Source organism: Rattus rattus, chromosome 1 (assembly GCF_011064425.1).
Source record: "Rattus rattus isolate New Zealand chromosome 1, Rrattus_CSIRO_v1, whole genome shotgun sequence".
Classification (NCBI taxonomy): domain Eukaryota; kingdom Metazoa; phylum Chordata; class Mammalia; order Rodentia; family Muridae; genus Rattus; species Rattus rattus.
In genome coordinates, this window is record NC_046154.1 from 232,541,064 (window position 1) to 232,558,581 (window position 17,518).

A 17,518-nucleotide genomic window follows, 5' to 3' on the forward strand; every position below is an offset into this window, starting at 1 on the left:
GTCCCATTTCAACATAGTGAGGTAGGTTTGTGGTGATCTCAAAGCACGTAAACAAAACTTCCCTCCCTCATTAGCTATCAACCATCACATTACAGCAGGGCCAGATATTTGCCACAGAGGCCCACACTCATGATTCTCTCTGGAAGCCAAGATTGTGAAAGGCCAAGGGTTTGAGTCCTTGCCTCATGTTCCCATACCTTGATAGCACAATGTGGGAATAAGATATAAGATATTGGTCTTAAATTGCATCCTTACCAGGATAACTCAGTGGCAGGGTACTTCCTAGCACAAATGAAGCCCAAGGTTCTATCCCCAGTATCAAAAAGCAATCAAACAACAAAAAACACCTTGTCCTCATAAATTTGCATTGAAAAAAATCAACATACATACACACAAACACACCCAGCTGTGCATGGCAGGCTTAGATAATCTGACAAAAGGATGGATTTCATATGAAAGTTACTCTTGTGTCTTTCACCTGGTCCTGCCTTTTAATGTCTTTGTTCACAGTTTCCAGTTTAGACTGATTTCCTATGTTTTGCTAAAACCAGATCAAGTCTCGGGATAACTCAATAAAAACCTGTGAGACATTTTTCAAGGATTCTATGGCAGAAAAGGCAGTTGTAATTGGCAAAAATGAGGTAGTTCAACAGGCTGTGCACTCCAAATTGTTTGTCTCCATGGTGATTAAAACAAAGTTAAGTATTCCTGTTGTGCAGACCTGGGGCTGCTAAGGACTTATCCCTGAGTTTGCTCATGTACCTGAGAACACAGTGCAGGAATGAAGGCCTTAAGATTAAAATATACAAAAATACAAACCCAATATTTATATTAAGAAAAAAACCGCACAAGATACATCATTTGCACATAGATAGTGCAGTTGGCATTATGGAGAAAGTGGGATCCAAGGTGTAGTTACCCAAGGGAGCAAATAAATTAAAACCCCATTGGCACAGTAAGGGCTGGGACTGAGGTGGGAACAGTAGGTCTGGACTTGTCCCCCAACCACCCACTTTGCCTGTCATTACAACCCATTGCTAGAGAATGTTCCCAGCACAGCACGGCAGGACAGGGTAATGAGTAAGCACCCTGTGAATATAACCTCTCCTTGCTGCCGAGAGTTCCTTCCAGGGAACATAGTAGCTGGAGGGTTAGGTTCATTAATCTTGGTTTGACACTTTTTTCACATCCTGTCTAGCAACGGAAATGTCACACAGCCTTTCTACAGAAGAAGGGCTTCTCCCCTATAACAGCCACTTGGCAAAGCATGTTAGAGCTTCAGATAAAGCATGCAGATTCTAGGGTGGTTCCCCACAAAAGCTTTCACTTGCTTTTTGATGGAGCATGGTAGGAGTTCCTTTGCCTCAACCTTTCCTTCCCTCCAAGGAAAGACAGGGTGATACTGGGAACCCCAGTCTGAGATGTCATATGACAGTGCAAGCTACCCACGCAACCCACCCGATTCCCACTTTCTCCACTCTGCAGATTGATGCCTCCTCCCTGAAACTCCCCATTAGCCAAAGAATAACCCCTACTCCTGGTTCTCAATTCTGGGCTTCTGAGAGCAGGGTAGGGCTGTGGATCTCTTCTTCCTCCTCCCGGAAGTAGACAGGTTTTTCCTGAGAACTGGAGCCCTGCTGGGCCTTCAGTGGACATGAGGACACCATATGGCTGATGCTTTGGCAAGAGTGGCATTTCTTGGGTGGTAGCTTGCATTCCTTGGCATGATGGTCTAGCCCACCACAGTTATAGCACCTGTCTCTTTTAGATCTTCGTTTCTGCATGTTCTTCCCTTTGACCAACCCTCATTCCCAATACAGAACATGCCACCAGTGCCAGTGACATGGATGGACTCCAGACCTTTGGCAGACTTCTCACAGGTGAACTCCACTGCCTCACCCTCCGAAACCTTCCATTTGCAGCTTGCTCTGGTGCACAAAGACGTATACCGGCGGATCGAGCGCGATCCGGGCACGGGCAGTCAGAGACAGGAAGCCGAACCCCATGCTCATGTTGAACCACTTACAGATGCCCGTCCCATGCGCAACTGAGGCTCCTCTGCCGCTCAGGCCGCCTCAAGCAGCGCCTCTTCTGGCGCCTTCTCGGCTGCCTTGGTGCAGCCACCTGCAAACTGCTGGTTGGACACCAAGCTCAAGGTCGTCGACTGAGCCTGTGGCCCCAGGCCCCAGGTCGGGCGGCTTCTGGCCCCAGAGAAGTCCGGAGGCAAAGGGGTGGTTGGGAGGAGAGGCTGCTACATCTTCCCCTGCACATGTAGTAATTCATACAGGGAATGGATATCATTGCATTGTTTTGTTGGAGATGGATTTGTCAATATATAAAATTTCAATTCCACCTCATTAAGTAAACTCTCAGTTTCTTTCTCATCAATATATTTTATTAAAAGAGAAAATAAGTATGGAAAACTATACTGTAATTACAGGACGTGGGGAGGATCTAAGAATTGGGAAAACAGAAACCATGACTACATTGTACAAAAGTTATTTTGAAATCAAAACATAAAAAATAAAATGTAATGAAAAACAAGCAAAAGCGTGTGCGATATAGTCTTCCCCAGGGAAGTTAGTTAGTAGGCCTGTAGTTAGGCCAATATCAAATGGTCTTCTCTGCAGAAAAACACACAAGTAGACTTAGGCAGACTGACAGGTTGCATTTATGTATTTAGGAATATATTCATATGTATTAGTATACATATATGTATATAACAATAACTTACGAGATTGAGGCCATAAATTTGAAAGAGAGCAAGCAGGTGTATATGGTTGGTTTTGGAGGGAGGAAAGTAAAGGGGGCAAATCATATAATTATATGATGATCTCAACAACTAAAATAAATAATGTAAAAATCCAACAAAAAACAAGCAAAAGAACCCCAATCAAAATCTGCTAATCATGTTCTTCTTTACTGTTTTGGACAAAATTAACTAAAGTCTTGAAATATATTATTGGTTTTTAATATTATTGTCATAACACTATAATTATAGGCTCTCTGTAGAAGATGGCCCTAATATGTTCGATACATAAATTATAACATTAATCCATTGTCTTTGAGCAATTGAGTGAACAGAAGAAAGAAGCATAAAGTGTAAGAAGTTTTAATGTAGTCAAAATTTTAAAGGTAGGCAGATTTTAAACTGCATGAAACATCATCATGATTTCTTCCAAATGATCTTACTCTGTTTCTCTGGACAGTGTCCCCAAGCTTCTTTCTGTTTTGATAACAATGCAATCAATTATGGTTGATATTCCCTAGTGTTTTGTGCATATTCCCTTGCTGGCAATTTTGATTCAGTGAATTGGTCCCTTGAGCCAATTGCAGAGTGAATGGATAAACCTGTAAGTATTCTTTGTGACTTGAGATAATGAATTAATCAGTATTATTTTGAAACATCTTTTGGAACAGTTTCTGTGCCCTCCTTCACTCTTTCTTATCTCTCTGTAATCAAAGGAATAAACTCACTTTGGGTAAAATGAGAAAATGTAGATGAAAACTGTTACAATGTATCTTTAAGTTGTTACCTGGGGAGAGGAGTTTTCAAAGAAAGCAGTGGAGGATGCAGCCACTCTTCTAGCCGTTCTGAAATCTGTATGTAATTGCAGGTAAGTTGAACTTAAAGAGGGCAGTGCACATTTCTAAAAGTTAAACATCGATTGAGAACTCAACTTTGTCAGATTTAAGATACAATAGTAATTATATTTTAAAATGTGGCTTGAGTGCTTATGCTAATTTACATATTTTCTGTTGGGTAAAAGCAGATTCATTATCTCCACAGATTACATTTTCTTTTTTACATGTATTTAATGCTCCTTTGAAGAAAGTCTTTAATTGTAGATATCTGATTTAATTGTGAGATATCTGTTGATTTCTAACATTTGACATTTTTATAAATGAATGAAAATTGCGAAATCTGAACCTCAATGCTCCAATTGAGAATAAGAATAAGAGGTTTACAAATATTTTAGCATAATCAAATAAAATAAAATATACGGACCTTTGATGACTGAAATAAACAATTAATAAATTGTTATTAATAAATTAATAAATTGTTACTATTATGAATATGCTGTCAAAATGAGAATTCATTAATTTTAAATAAAGTATATATAAGGGAATCTACAGTTTATTTGTATATACCTTAAACTATCTGTCATGATGTATTAGTCATTATTTTTCTAATGTTTCTGTGAAATTTATACTTTCAGTTCAATTCTTGTTTCTCTACTAGCATTATTTTCAAAGACAGTTAGATATATGAGATTTAGTATTAAATGCGACTTAATTTTCATATATGTGTATATATATATATGAAATTCAATGATGAAAATTGATCCTGTTCATTGTTATTGAAGCTAATTAGTCTATTATATTCATATTATCCTGGAAAGAAAAACACATAAGTGTGAAACTAGTAAAAAGAGAAGTTAGTAAAAAATAAGTCTAATCACTCATTCAGTGAATTCTGAGGAGTCTGATAAAGACAAGTGAAAAAAATCTTAAAGAATCCCTGTGGCGTGATCCAGATTATGCAATAAGAGTATACTTATATAAGATTACTTTTATGATTTGTTGTTTAGTTATTTGCATATTTAAATCTTTTGTTCATAATGTATTTTGATCAAACTCTTTCCCTGCACCCAAATCTTCCCCAATCCTCACTTCCTCCCTATCCAAATTCATGTATATAGGGTGTTATGTTTTACAATTTAAAACTTGAGGCTGATCTAGATATGACTTACTCTTCAAATTAAATAATTATTTTTTTCTATCCTTCAATCATGAACATTATGAACGACCCTGTAAATTTGAATGTGTAAAGAACGAAGACAGTGTGATCAATAAAATGTATTCAGAGATGTGTTCTGTGTAATTTTTGGAAACTTCTACTTAATGAGATTTGACTGAAGAAAAAATGGATAAATTGGGATAATGTTGAGAAAAAGCTGGACTTCCAAAGTCAATGTCTCATAAAGAAAATTGATCATCCATTGCATCATGTAATATTACTAACAATATTCAAACATACATACCAAAATAAAATGCAATTAGTCAATCTCCCTAATGTATCTCTCAAAAGAGCATTCTTTAAAATTTCCATCTAATTGAATTTTCAATATAGTTTCCTTCTATGAGTATTATATAAATCGTCTATACTTTACTTACTTTACTGCAAGATGCATGGTTTCTATTTAATAATTAGAGAGACTTTGGAAAGGCATAATTTGAATATATTTTTATAATGAAACCCATAAAATTGATGGTAATTAAGAAATTGAACAACTATTATCATAGTTCATTTTTTGTTTGAATTATTTGGAGTCTTTAAAAAGTAAGTAAGAAGTAATTTTGATGAAATGAGTGGAAGAAAATGAGATGTTAATAACCTAACCCATCTGGAGAGATGGCTCTTTGGTTAAGAGCATTGGCTGCTCTTCCAGAAGTCCTGAGTTTAATTCCTAGCAGCCACATGGCAGCTCACAACCTGCTATAATGAGGTTTGATGCTCTCTCTTGCATGCAGATATACAAGAAGGCAGAGCACTCATATTCAAAATAAATAAATAAATAAATAAATAAATAAATAAATAAGCAAATATTAAATGGATCTTTAATTAATTAAATAAATAACCTAAAACTTTTAATATTCTGAACCTAAAGAGATAATTAAATGCTTGGACACAATTTTATTTATTTTCTTTAAAAAATATATATTTAATCTTTTTTTACAGTCCAGATATTATTTCCCTCCCAGTCCAACTGCTGACAGTTGCACAATCTTTACTTCCTCTTGAACTCTGTCTCCTCAAGGATGTCCCCATCCCACCCCATTACTCCACCAAACCAGATTTCTCCATTTCCAAGGACTTCAGTCTCTTGAGGGTTAGAAATATCTTTATTACATTGTTACTGTAAATGTTAAATGTTAAAATTAAAGCACATGTAAGGAAAAATGTAGGTATAACTTTAAAAGAGGATGAAATATAATGCACTGATGGATTTTCACATCCAAAATAGTACTAATCTAATGTGTATTTACATCATTTTAATTTGAAAAAAGAATTTTATTTATCAAGAAATATACATTTTACAATTAAAGCATACCATGGTGGTTAGCAAATTTCTCAGTCTTTTGAAATTTCAGCATGTTACTTTTACAGTTTTAGGAATAATAAATAAGTCAATAAATCAGAAATTTCAGTAGTATGATTATTTAAAACACACTTGTAGTACTTTTCACAATCTATGATTTAAATAATTAAAATTTATGTTTAAAGAATACAATACACTAACTTTAATAGGACTTAATGAGCTACAGCATATGTAAAACTCAAAAAAAGAAAAATAAGTCAATATTTAAAAGTCAGCTCTTCCAGTTCCAAAACAACTCAAATATATTCACATGTGGATAATGCCCAAATAAGGAGTTATTTTATTTGAAAGTATTCTATGCCATGGGAGAACATTTTACTGGTTTGAAAAATGCTATGTATATGAAGTCATTTGTAACTATGTTAACCTTAGTATCTATTTTAAAATATGAGTCATAATATCAGTATTTTACTGCAAGAATATCACCTAGAGATTGGAATTAATCTTATCTATTTGATGACAAAGGACATTTTTAGCTAAAGATGTAAGAATTAACATATAATTTTGATCAAATCCAAACTCACGCCTACTAAGCATAATACTACTAAAAACAGTCAAATAAGCCAAATAATATTTCACAGTTTACTTAAAATTGCATGTATGCATGTAGGTATGTATGTATGTATGTATGCATATTATGTATAGGAATATATTTCACATTTTGTTACATCCATTTCATTTGAAAAAAATTCAAAATAGTGATTTTGAAACAAATACTTATGGACATCGAATACAGTAAATAATTGAGGAAACATATCATTATGCAAAGATATATCCTAAGTAATGCACAATATTGCATAAAGTAAAGAATAATGTCAACAAGTTATCAAATAAAAGCCAATATTAACTGGTCAATTCTCATTTCAGCCAACATTACACTAAGAAAAAATATATTAAAACAGCATTGATAATTAAATCTCCTTCTGTGAATGCACCAAGTCAGATAGGACTTATGGGAACTGACAGCCTAGTCTAAGGGGAGAATGAATCTAAGGTTTTATGTATGTGAACGGCAAATGTTACTGCTAATGTCATGGGAAAAAAGGAGTAAGGAAAGGTGAATTAGTTGCCATTACACTGAGCTACATATTCTCACAATCATGCATATACACATACATATATATGATATATAATTTTCTACTGTCTAACGTATATTAACATGTATAACTAAAAATTGGTCTTTAATATTGATTTGTCTGCAGAAGAAACTGTATATTTACCAGACAAGAAAATGAAGCAAGTGTTAACCTATTTTCAAGCTAGTAAGTGGTTCATATTCAACATAGGGCATCTTTAATATTTCCTGGATGCATATTAGTTGCTAGATCATTCCACTTTCTATGAAAAGTAAAAAAAAATGTTTTTGATAGCATCAATTAGATATAAACCATGGGACAAGACCACAGGAATATATGCTAAGTTCTTAGGTCCTATTTGGGGAACCTCTATTTTATTCTCACACTAGATGTACCAAGTCAAACATCACTACTGGAATGCCTTAGAGATCTTTTCTCTTCACACCCCCAACTAACAACTTCTTATAATATATTTGCTCATTGAGACAAGAGGATTGCATCATATTTTTGATACTAAACTGTTTTTCAAACTGCCTTGAATGTGGAGATGTTCTCTGAGCAAAGAAAGGTAATTAAAGAATCACTAGTATTGAAAAGCTTTAAATTCAGTTTACAGATGGAAACAGCATAATACTTGAAGAATATGACATTCCCTTGTTCTGGTTTTTATGAATCATCAATTCTACTTGATTCTTTCTGGTTTTGTAGCTAGACTGGGCAGAGATGAAAATTAACTGTAGAATGAACAACTATATAAAAACCACAGAGTTTATTCTTCTCGGATTGTCAGATGACCCTAAGCTCCAGGTTGTGATATTCATTTTTCTCCTCATCACCTACACAGTCAGCATCACAGGGAACCTGACAATCATCAGTCTCATTTTGTCTCACTTCCAGACACTCATGTATTTCATTCTCAGGAATTTCTCTGTTTTAGAAATATCCTTTACAACTGTCACCATACCAAACTTCTTAGGCACCATTATCTCAGGGGATAAAACCATTTCCTTCAATAACTGTATAACAGTTATTTTTTCTTATTTTATTTGGGGAAATTGAATTCACCTTCTAGCTTCCATGTCCTATGACTGTTACGTTGCCATCCGCAAGCCACTGCATTACCTGACCATCATCAGTCACAAGGTCTGCACAATGCTGGTCTTTGCTTGCTGGCTGGTCTCTTTCCTAGTCATCTTCTCTGTGCTCATGTTGGTTCTACAGCTTGATTATTGTGGGTTCGATATTGTTGATCACTATGCCTGTGATTATTTCCCCCTGCTTCAACTTTCCTGTTAAAATAAAATGTTCCTGGAGCGAATGGGGTTTTCCTGTGCTGTCTTTATCCTAATGTTCACATTGGTGTTAATATTTCTGTTTTACCCATACATCATTAGAACAATTGTGAAGATTCCTTCTGGTAGTCAGAGGTCAAAGACTTTTTCCACATGTTCTTCCCATAAGACTGTCACCTCCATCTCTTATGGATGCTGCATTTTTATGTACATTAAGCCCTCACCAGCAGATATAGCATCATTGACCAAGGGAGTTGCCATACTAAATATCTCAGTAGCCCCCATGCTAAACCTGTTCATCTATAGCCTGAGGAATCAGCAAGTCAAGCAAGCGTCTATGAACATGGCAAGAAAGATAGTGTTTTTTCACAAGTACATGACATGATGTGGCCTGTGAATGAGAGATACATTGAAGACCAAGTAAAATAATAAAGTATTAGATTTCAGTGGCCTACTTACATCATTTTGTCAATCCGTCTCTGATCATTTGTATTTTATCTAAAAGATTATGATGCTATTTATGTGATTTTCACTCATGCAATTAAAATTGCTTTCCTAAACAGTTCTAACACAATTTCTAGTATAGTATTACTGTAACTTTTTAAGCTTTATTAATTTTACAGCTATCATTTATATTATGATATTGTTCCAGAGAAGAGAAATATGTTTATAAACAGTTATAGATTATTCACTACACATTAAAATGCAAGTTTGTAGTTCCTAAGTTTTTGTGTTGATAATTTAAAGTAATTTATATCATTTTCTCCCTTCCCTGTGTTCCCTTCAAATTCAAACATATATACCTTCTCACTGTCTTTCAAATTCACAGCCTCTTTTTTCATAATATGAATACTTATTAATAAACACATAAGAACGACCTGCTTACTGTGTATAAAGTCACTTGTATTTACTTTCTTAAGGATTATCATTTTGTAATGGTTAATCAATTAGTGTGTGCTAAACCTTTTAAATAAAATTTCCAAACTTAACTTTGAAAAATGATTGAAATACCACATCACTGAAAAAACGTAAGTTTTATTTATTAGCCAAACCATATTAGCTGATACACACTCTCATAATTTATGTTACAATGACTTGATTGCTGAGATGAGACTGCATAGACAATTACTCATTTAAATTTTAGGTTTAAGTGTTAAGTAAATATTTACATTATTACTTATTCTAAGCACTTAACATATAATTAACATCATTTTCTGAATGTAACTGATATCCATATACATATTTATATTTATTTATTTTTACATATGGGAATAAATTGATAAAATTTTAGACAATGATACACAATGTACATGCTTAAAAAACTGTGAAGAAATCACTATTATATACAGTAATCAAATTTGCTTTCACAGAGTCTAACAGGAGAAAACAATATTCTAAATATTTTGAGAAAAGAAGGTTTTAAATCTGTACCTACATTTATATGTATGTGTTGCTCAAAACTGTTTTGTAATTTGAGGGTTTAAAGTATACTACTATATAAGTATATATAAACATCCTATAAGACATTAAGTAGTTATTTATCGTATATACGGATATATTTTATATATTTATTTCATACTTTCAGAGTGGTTCAACTATGGTATGTATTTAACTTATAACAAACTTACAATCTTTTTTTTTTGATGTTGGGTTTTTCTATATAATTTTTGGGGATATATTTCTTTATTTACATTTGAAATTTACTCCCTTTACCAGTTTCCTGTCCTCAACCCCCTTATCCCCCCCATCCCCCATAAGGATGTATCCCCCCTTTTCCACCCACACATGCCACCCCTGCCTGGCATTCCCCTGCACTGGTGGTTCAATCTTGTCAAGACCAAGGCCTTTTCCTTCCACTGGTGCCCAACAAGGCTATCCTCTGCTACACTTGCAGTTGGAGCACTGGGTCGGTCCATGTGGTTAGTGGTTTACTCCCTGGAAGCTCTGGTTGATTGGCATTGTTGCTTTTATGGGCTTGAAAGCCCCTTCAGCTCTTTCAAGCCTTTCTCTAATTATCCCAAAAGGGGTCCCATTTTCATTTCAGTGGTTTGCTGTCAGTGTTCACCTTGGTATTTGACGGGCTCTGGCTGTGTCTCTCATTCCTTCATTCACTGCTCTAAACTTTGCCGCCCTATCCCCTCCTATGAATATTTGTGTTCCCCTTTTTAAAAAGGAGTGAAGCATCCACAATGTGGTCATCCATCTTGAGCTTCATGTGGTCTGTGGATAGCATCTAAGGTAATTCGAGCTTTTGGGCTAATATACAATTATCAGTGAGTGCATACTCTGTGAGTTTTTCTGTGATTGGGTTACCTCACTCAGGATATTTTCTAGTCCCATTCATTTGCCTATGAATTTCATGAAGTCAGTGTTTTTGATCACTGAGTAGTACTCCACTGTGTAGATGTACCACATTTTCTGTATCCATTCCTCTGTTGAAGGGCATTTAGATTATTTCCAGCTTCTGGCTATTATATATAAGGCTGCTATGAACATAGTAGAGCATGTTTCTTTGCTGTATATTGAAGCATCTTTTGAGTATATGCCCAGGAGAGCTATAGCTGGGTCCTCAGGTAGTGGAATATCCAACTTCCTGAAGAACTTCTAGACTGATTTGCAGAGTGGTTGTTCCAGTTTGCAATCCCACCAACAATGGAGGAGTGTTCCTCTTTCTCCGCATACTCATCCAGCATCTACTGTCACCGGAATATAACCCTATCTTAGCCATTCTGACTGGTGGTAGGCAGAATCTCAGGGTTATTTTGATTTGCATTACCCTGATGACTAAGGATGTTGAATATTGCTTTAGGGTCTTCTCAGCCATTCAATATTCCTCAGCTGAAAAGTCTTTGTTTAGCTGTGTTCCTCATTTTTGATAGGGTTATTTGAGTCTAACTTCTTGAATTCTATATATATTTTGGATATTAACCCTGTATCAAATATAGGATTTTTCCAGATCTGTTGGTTTCCATTTTGTCCTAATGACAGTTTCCTTTTTCTTACAGAAGCTTTGCAGTTTTATGAGGTTCCATTTGTCGATTCTTGATGTTAGAGCATAAACCATTGGTTTTTTTGTTTGTTTGTTTGTTTGTTTGTTTGTTTTCAGGAAATTTTCACCATTGGCAATGTGCTCAAGATTCTTCCCCACTTTTTCTTCTATTAGTTTGAGTGTATCTTTTTTGGTGTGGAAGACCTTGATCAACTTGAACTTAAGCTTTGTACAGGGCAATAAAAATGGATAAATTTGCATTCTTCTACATGCTGGCCTCCACTTGAATAATCACCATTTGTTGAAAATGATATCTTTTTGCCATTGGATGGTTTTAGCTCCTTTGTCAAAGATCAAGTGAAAATAGATGGGTGTGTCCATTTCTGGGTCTTCAATTCTATTCCACTGATCTACCTGCCTGTCTCTGTACCAATACCATACAATTTTTATCACCATTGTTCTGTAATACTGCTTGAGGTCAGGGATGGTGATTTCCCCAGAAGTTCTTTTATTTTGAGTATAGTTTTTGCTACCTTGAGTTTTTTGTCATTGAAAATGAATTTGCAAATTGTTCTTTCTATCTCTGTGAATAATTGAGTTGGAATTTTGATGGAGATTGCATTGAATCTGTAGATTGTTTTTGGTAAATGGACATTGTTACTATATTAATCCTTCCAATCCATGAGAATGGGAGGTCTGTCCATCTTCTGAGGTCTTCTTTAGTTTATTTTTTCAGAGACTTGAAGTTATTGTCCTACAATCTTTTACTTACTTGGTTAAAGTCACACTGAGGTTTTTTATATTATTTGGGATGATTACAAAGCATGGCATTTCGCTAATTTCTTTCTCAGCCTGTTTATTCTTTGAGTAGAGAAAGGCTACTGATTTGTTTGCCTTTATTTTATACCCAGCCACTTTTCTGAAGTTGTTCATCAGGCTTAGTAGCTCTCTGGTGGAACTTTTGGGATCACTTAAATATAGTATCATATCATCTGCAAATAATGATATTTTGACTTCTTCCTTTCCAATCTGTATCCCTTTGATCTCTCTTTGTTGTCTGATTACTCTGTCTAGGACTTCAAGAACTATATTGAATGAGTAGGGCGAGAGTGGGCAGCCTTATCTTGTCCCTTATTTTAGTTGGTTTGCTTCAAGTTTCTTTCCACTTACTTTGATATTAGCTACTGCATTGCTATATATTGCTTTTACTATGTTTAGGTATGAGCTTGAATTCCTGATCTATCCAGGACTTTTATCATGAAGGGGTGTTGAATTTTGTCAAATGCTTTCTCATCCTCTAATGAAACGATAATGTGGTTTTTATTATTGAGTTTGTTTAAATAGTGGATTATATACATGAATGTCCTTATACCGAATCATCCCTTTATATCTGATATCGTTATTGTTATTGAAGTTTATCCTTAGTCTGTGGTAATCTGATAGGATGCATGGAATTATTTATATCTTCCTCTATCAGTTGAGGCCTGTTTTATGGCCAATTTTTGAGAAGGTACCATGAAGTTCTGAGAAGAAGGTATATCCTTTTGTTTTAGGATGAAATGGTCTATAAATATCTGTTAAATCTACTTGGCTCATAACTTCTGTTAGTTTTTCTATGTCTCTGTTGAATTTCTGTTTCCATGATCAATCTGTTGAATAGAATGGAATGTTGAAATCTCCTATTATTGTGTGAGGTGCAAAGTGTAATTTGAGCTTTGGTAAGGTTTCTTTTATGAAAGTATGTGTCCTTGCATTTGAAGCATAGATATTTAGGATTGAGAATTCATCGTGTTGGGATTTTTCCTTTGAAGAATATGAAGTGTCCTTCCTTATCTTTTCTGATGAGCTTTCATTGAAAGCCAATTTTATTTCTTATTAGAATAGCTATTCCAACTTGTTTCTTCTCACAATTTGCTTAGAAAGTTTTCTCCAGCCTTTTACTCTGAAGTAGTGTTTGTTTATTGGAGAATTGAGTCCATTGATGTTGAGAGATAGTGATCATAACTTCCCATTATTTTTGTTGTTATAGGTGGAATTATGTTTGTGTGTCTGTCCTCTTTTGGTTTCTTTGCAAGGAGACTATTTTCTTGCTTTTTCTCCTTGATCTTTTCCTTCCTTGTATTGGAGTTTTTCATCTATTATCCTTTGTCGAGCTGGATTTGGAGAAAACATATTGTGTAAATTTGGTTTTGTCATGTAAAATATTGTTTTAGTCATGTATGTTAACTGAGAGTTTTGCTGTATATTGTAGCCTGGACTACATTTGTGTTCTCTTATAGTCTGAATGTCATCTGACCAGGGTCTTCTGGCTTTCATAGTCCCTGGTGAGAAGTCTGGTGTAATTCTTATAGGTCTGCCCTTATATGTCACTTGACATTTTTCCCTTACTGCTTCTAATATTCTTTCTTTGTATTGTGCACTTGGTGTTTTGACTATTATGTGATGGGAAGAATTTCTCTTCTGTTCCAATCTCTTTGCAATTTTGTATGCTTCTTGTATGTTAATGGGCATCTCATTCTTTAGGTTAAGAGAGTTTTCTTCTATAATTTTTGAATGTATTTACTGGCCATTTCAGTTTGGAGTCTTCACTCTCTTCTATACTTATCCTTAGGTTTGATCTTCTTATTGTGTCCTGGATTTTCTTCATGTTTTGGGCTAGGAGCTTTTTGTGTTTTACATTATCTTTGATGATTATGTTGATGTTTTCTTCGGTATCTTCTGCCCCTGAGATTCTATCTTTTTTTTTTTTTTGGTGTTGTTGTTGTTGTTATCTTTATTAACTTGAGTGTTTCTTATTTACATTTTGATTGTTATTCCCTTTCCCAGTTTCAGGGCCAACATCCCCCTAAACTCTCCCCTCCCCTTCTAGATTTGTGTTCCCATCCCCATTCTTCCCCCATTACCGCCCTTCCCCCAACAATCACATTCACTGGGGGTTCAGTCTTGGCAGGACAAAGGCCTTCCTCTTAAACTGGTGCTCTTACTAGTCTATTCATTGCTACCTATGAGGTTGGAGCCAAGCGTCAGTCCATGTATAGTCTTTGGATAGTGGCTTAGTCCCTGAAAGCTCTGTTTGGTTGGCATTGTTGTTCATATGGGGTCATGAGCCCCTTCAAGCTCTTCTAGTCCTTTCTCTGATTACTTCAACGGGAGTCCCATTCTTAGTTCAGTGGTTTGCTGTTGGCATTCGCCTATGTATTTGTTATATTCTGGCTGTGTCTCTCAGGAGAAATCTACATCCGGTTCCTGTTGGCCTGCACTTCTTTGCCTCATCCATCTTATCTAATTGGGTTGCTGTATAAGAATGGGCCATATGTGGGGCAGGCTCTGAATGGGTGTTCCTTTTGCCTCTGTTTAAAACTTTGCCTCCCTATTCCCTGCCAAGGGTATTCTTGCTCCTTTTACAGAAGGTGTGAATCATTCACATTTTGCTCATCTGTCTCGAGTTTCATGTGTTCTGTGCATCTAGGGCAATTCAAGCATTTTGGCTAATAGCCTCTTATCAATGAGTGCATACCATGTGTGTTTTTCTGTGATTGGTTTACCTCACTCAGGATGATATTTTCCAGTTCCATCCATTTGCCAATGAATTTCATAAAGTCATTGTTTTTGATAGCTGAATAATATTCCACTGTGTAGATATACCACATTTTCTGTATCCATTCCTCTGTTGAAGGGCATCTGGGTTATTTCCAGCATCTGAATATAATAAATAAGGCTGCTATGAACATAGTGGAGCAAGTGTCCTTGTTATATGTTGGAGTCATCTTTTGGGTATATGCCCAAGAGTAGTATAGCTGGGTCCTTAGGTAACACTATGTCCAATTTTCTAAGGAACCTCCAGACTGATTTCCAGAATGGTTGTTCCAGTCTGCAATGCCACCAACAATGGAGGAGTGTTCCTCTTTCTCCACGTCCTCACCAGCATTTTCTGTCACCTGAGTTTTTGACCTTACCCATTAACACTGGTGTGAGGTGAATATCTCAGGGTTGTTTTGATTTGCATTTCCCTTATGACTAAAGATGTTGAACATTTCTTTAGGTGTTTCTCAGCCATTCAGCATTCTTCAGCTGTGAATTCTTTGTTTGTCTCTGAACCCCATTTTTTTTTTCCGGAGCTGGGGATCGAACCCAGGGCCTTGCACTTCCTAGGCAAGCGCTCTACCACTGAGCTAAATCCCCAACCCCTGAACCCCATTTTTTAATATGGTTATTTGTCTCCCTGCAGTCTAACTTCTTGAGTTCTTTGTATATTTTGGATATAATTCCTCTATTATGTTGTAGGATTGGTAAATATCTTTTCCCAGTCTGTTGGTTGTCGTTTTGTCCTAACCACAGTGTCCTGTGCCTTACAGAAGCTTTGCAGTTTTATGAGATCACATTTGTCTATTCTTGATCTAAGAGCATAAGCCATTGGTGTTGTGCTTAGGAAATTTCCTCTGGTTCTGTAGTTATGTCTCCCTTTTCATTTCTGACTTTGTTAATTTGTACACACTCTCTGTGTCCTCTTGTTAGTCTGGGTAAGTGTTTATATATCTTGTTGATTTTCTCAAAGAACCATCTTTTCCTTCTCTTTGATTCTTTGTATGGTCCTTTTTGTTTCTACTTGGTTGATTTCAGCTCTGAATTTGATTACTTCCTGACTTCTACTCCTCCTGGGTGTATTTGCTTCTTTTTGTTCTAGAGCTTTTAGGTGTGCTGTCAAGTGGCTGACATTTACTCTCTCCTGTTTGTTTCTGCAGGCACTCAGAGCTATGAGTTTCCTCTTAGGACAGCTATCATTGAGTCCCATAAGTTTGGGTATGTTGTACCTTCACATTCATTAAATTCTAAGAAGTCTTTAATTTTGTTCTTTATTTCTTCTTTGACCTGATTATCATTGAGTAGAGCGTTGTTCAACTTCCATGTATATGTGAGCATTCTTCCCTTATTGTTATTGAAGACAAGCTTTAGTCAGTACTGGTCTGATAGGACACATGGGATTATTTCTATCTTTCTGTATCTATTGAGGCCTGTTTTATGACCAATTACATGGTCAATTTTGGAGAAAGTACATTAAGGTGGTGAGAAGAATGTATATCTTTTTGCTTTAGTATAGAATGTTCTATAAATATCTGTTAAGTCAATTTGGTTCATGACTTGCCTTAGTCTGTCTATGTCTCTGTTTAATTTCTGTTTCCATGACCTATCCATTGATGAGAGTGGGGTGTGGAAATCTCCTACTATTATTGTCTGAGGTGCAATGTGTGTTTTGAGCTTTAGGAAGGTTTCTTTTATGTATGTAGGTACCCTTGAATTTGTAGCATAGTTATTTAGGATTGAGAGTTCATCTTGGTAGATTTTCCCTTTGATGAATATGAAGTGTCCTTCCTTATCTTTTTTGATGACTTTTCATTGAAAATTTATTTTATTTGATATTAGAATGGCTACTCCAGCTTGCTTCTTCAGACCATTTGCATGGAAAGTTGTTTACCAGCCTTTCACTCTGAGGTCTCTGAAGTGTGTTTCCTGTAGGCAGCAGTATGCAAGGTCCTCATTGCGTATCTAGTTTGTTAATCTATGTCTTTTTATTGGGGAGTTGAGACCACTGATGTTGAGAGATATGAAGGAATAGTGATTATTGCTTCCTGTTTTATTCATATTTGTTTGTGTACTTTTCTTCTCTTTCTTTTGTTGCCAAGATGATTAGTTTCTTGCTTTTTCTAGCGTGTAGCTTGCTTTCTTATGTTGGCTTTACTATTTATTATCCTTTGTAGGGCCAGATTTGTAGAATGATATTGTGTAAATTTGGTTTTGTCATGGAATATCTTGGTTTCTCCATCTATGTTAATTGAGAATTTTGCAGAATACAGTAACCTGGGCTGGCATTTGCTTTCTTTTAGGGTCTGTATGACATCTCTCCCAGATCTTTTGGCTTTCATAGTCTCTGGTGGGACGTCCCATGTGATTCTGATAGGTCTGCTTTTATATGTTACTTGACTTTTTCCCTTACTACTT

General features: G+C 35.7%; 2 pseudogenes; one reads left to right on the forward strand and one right to left on the reverse strand.

The window, feature by feature from the left end:
* Nucleotides 1-1,544: 1,544 nt before the first annotated feature.
* On the reverse strand, nucleotides 1,545-5,195 carry LOC116888652 (annotated as a pseudogene).
* Nucleotides 5,196-7,981: 2,786 nt separating this feature from the next.
* LOC116888746 lies at nucleotides 7,982-8,917 on the forward strand (annotated as a pseudogene).
* Nucleotides 8,918-17,518: the final 8,601 nt, after the last annotated feature.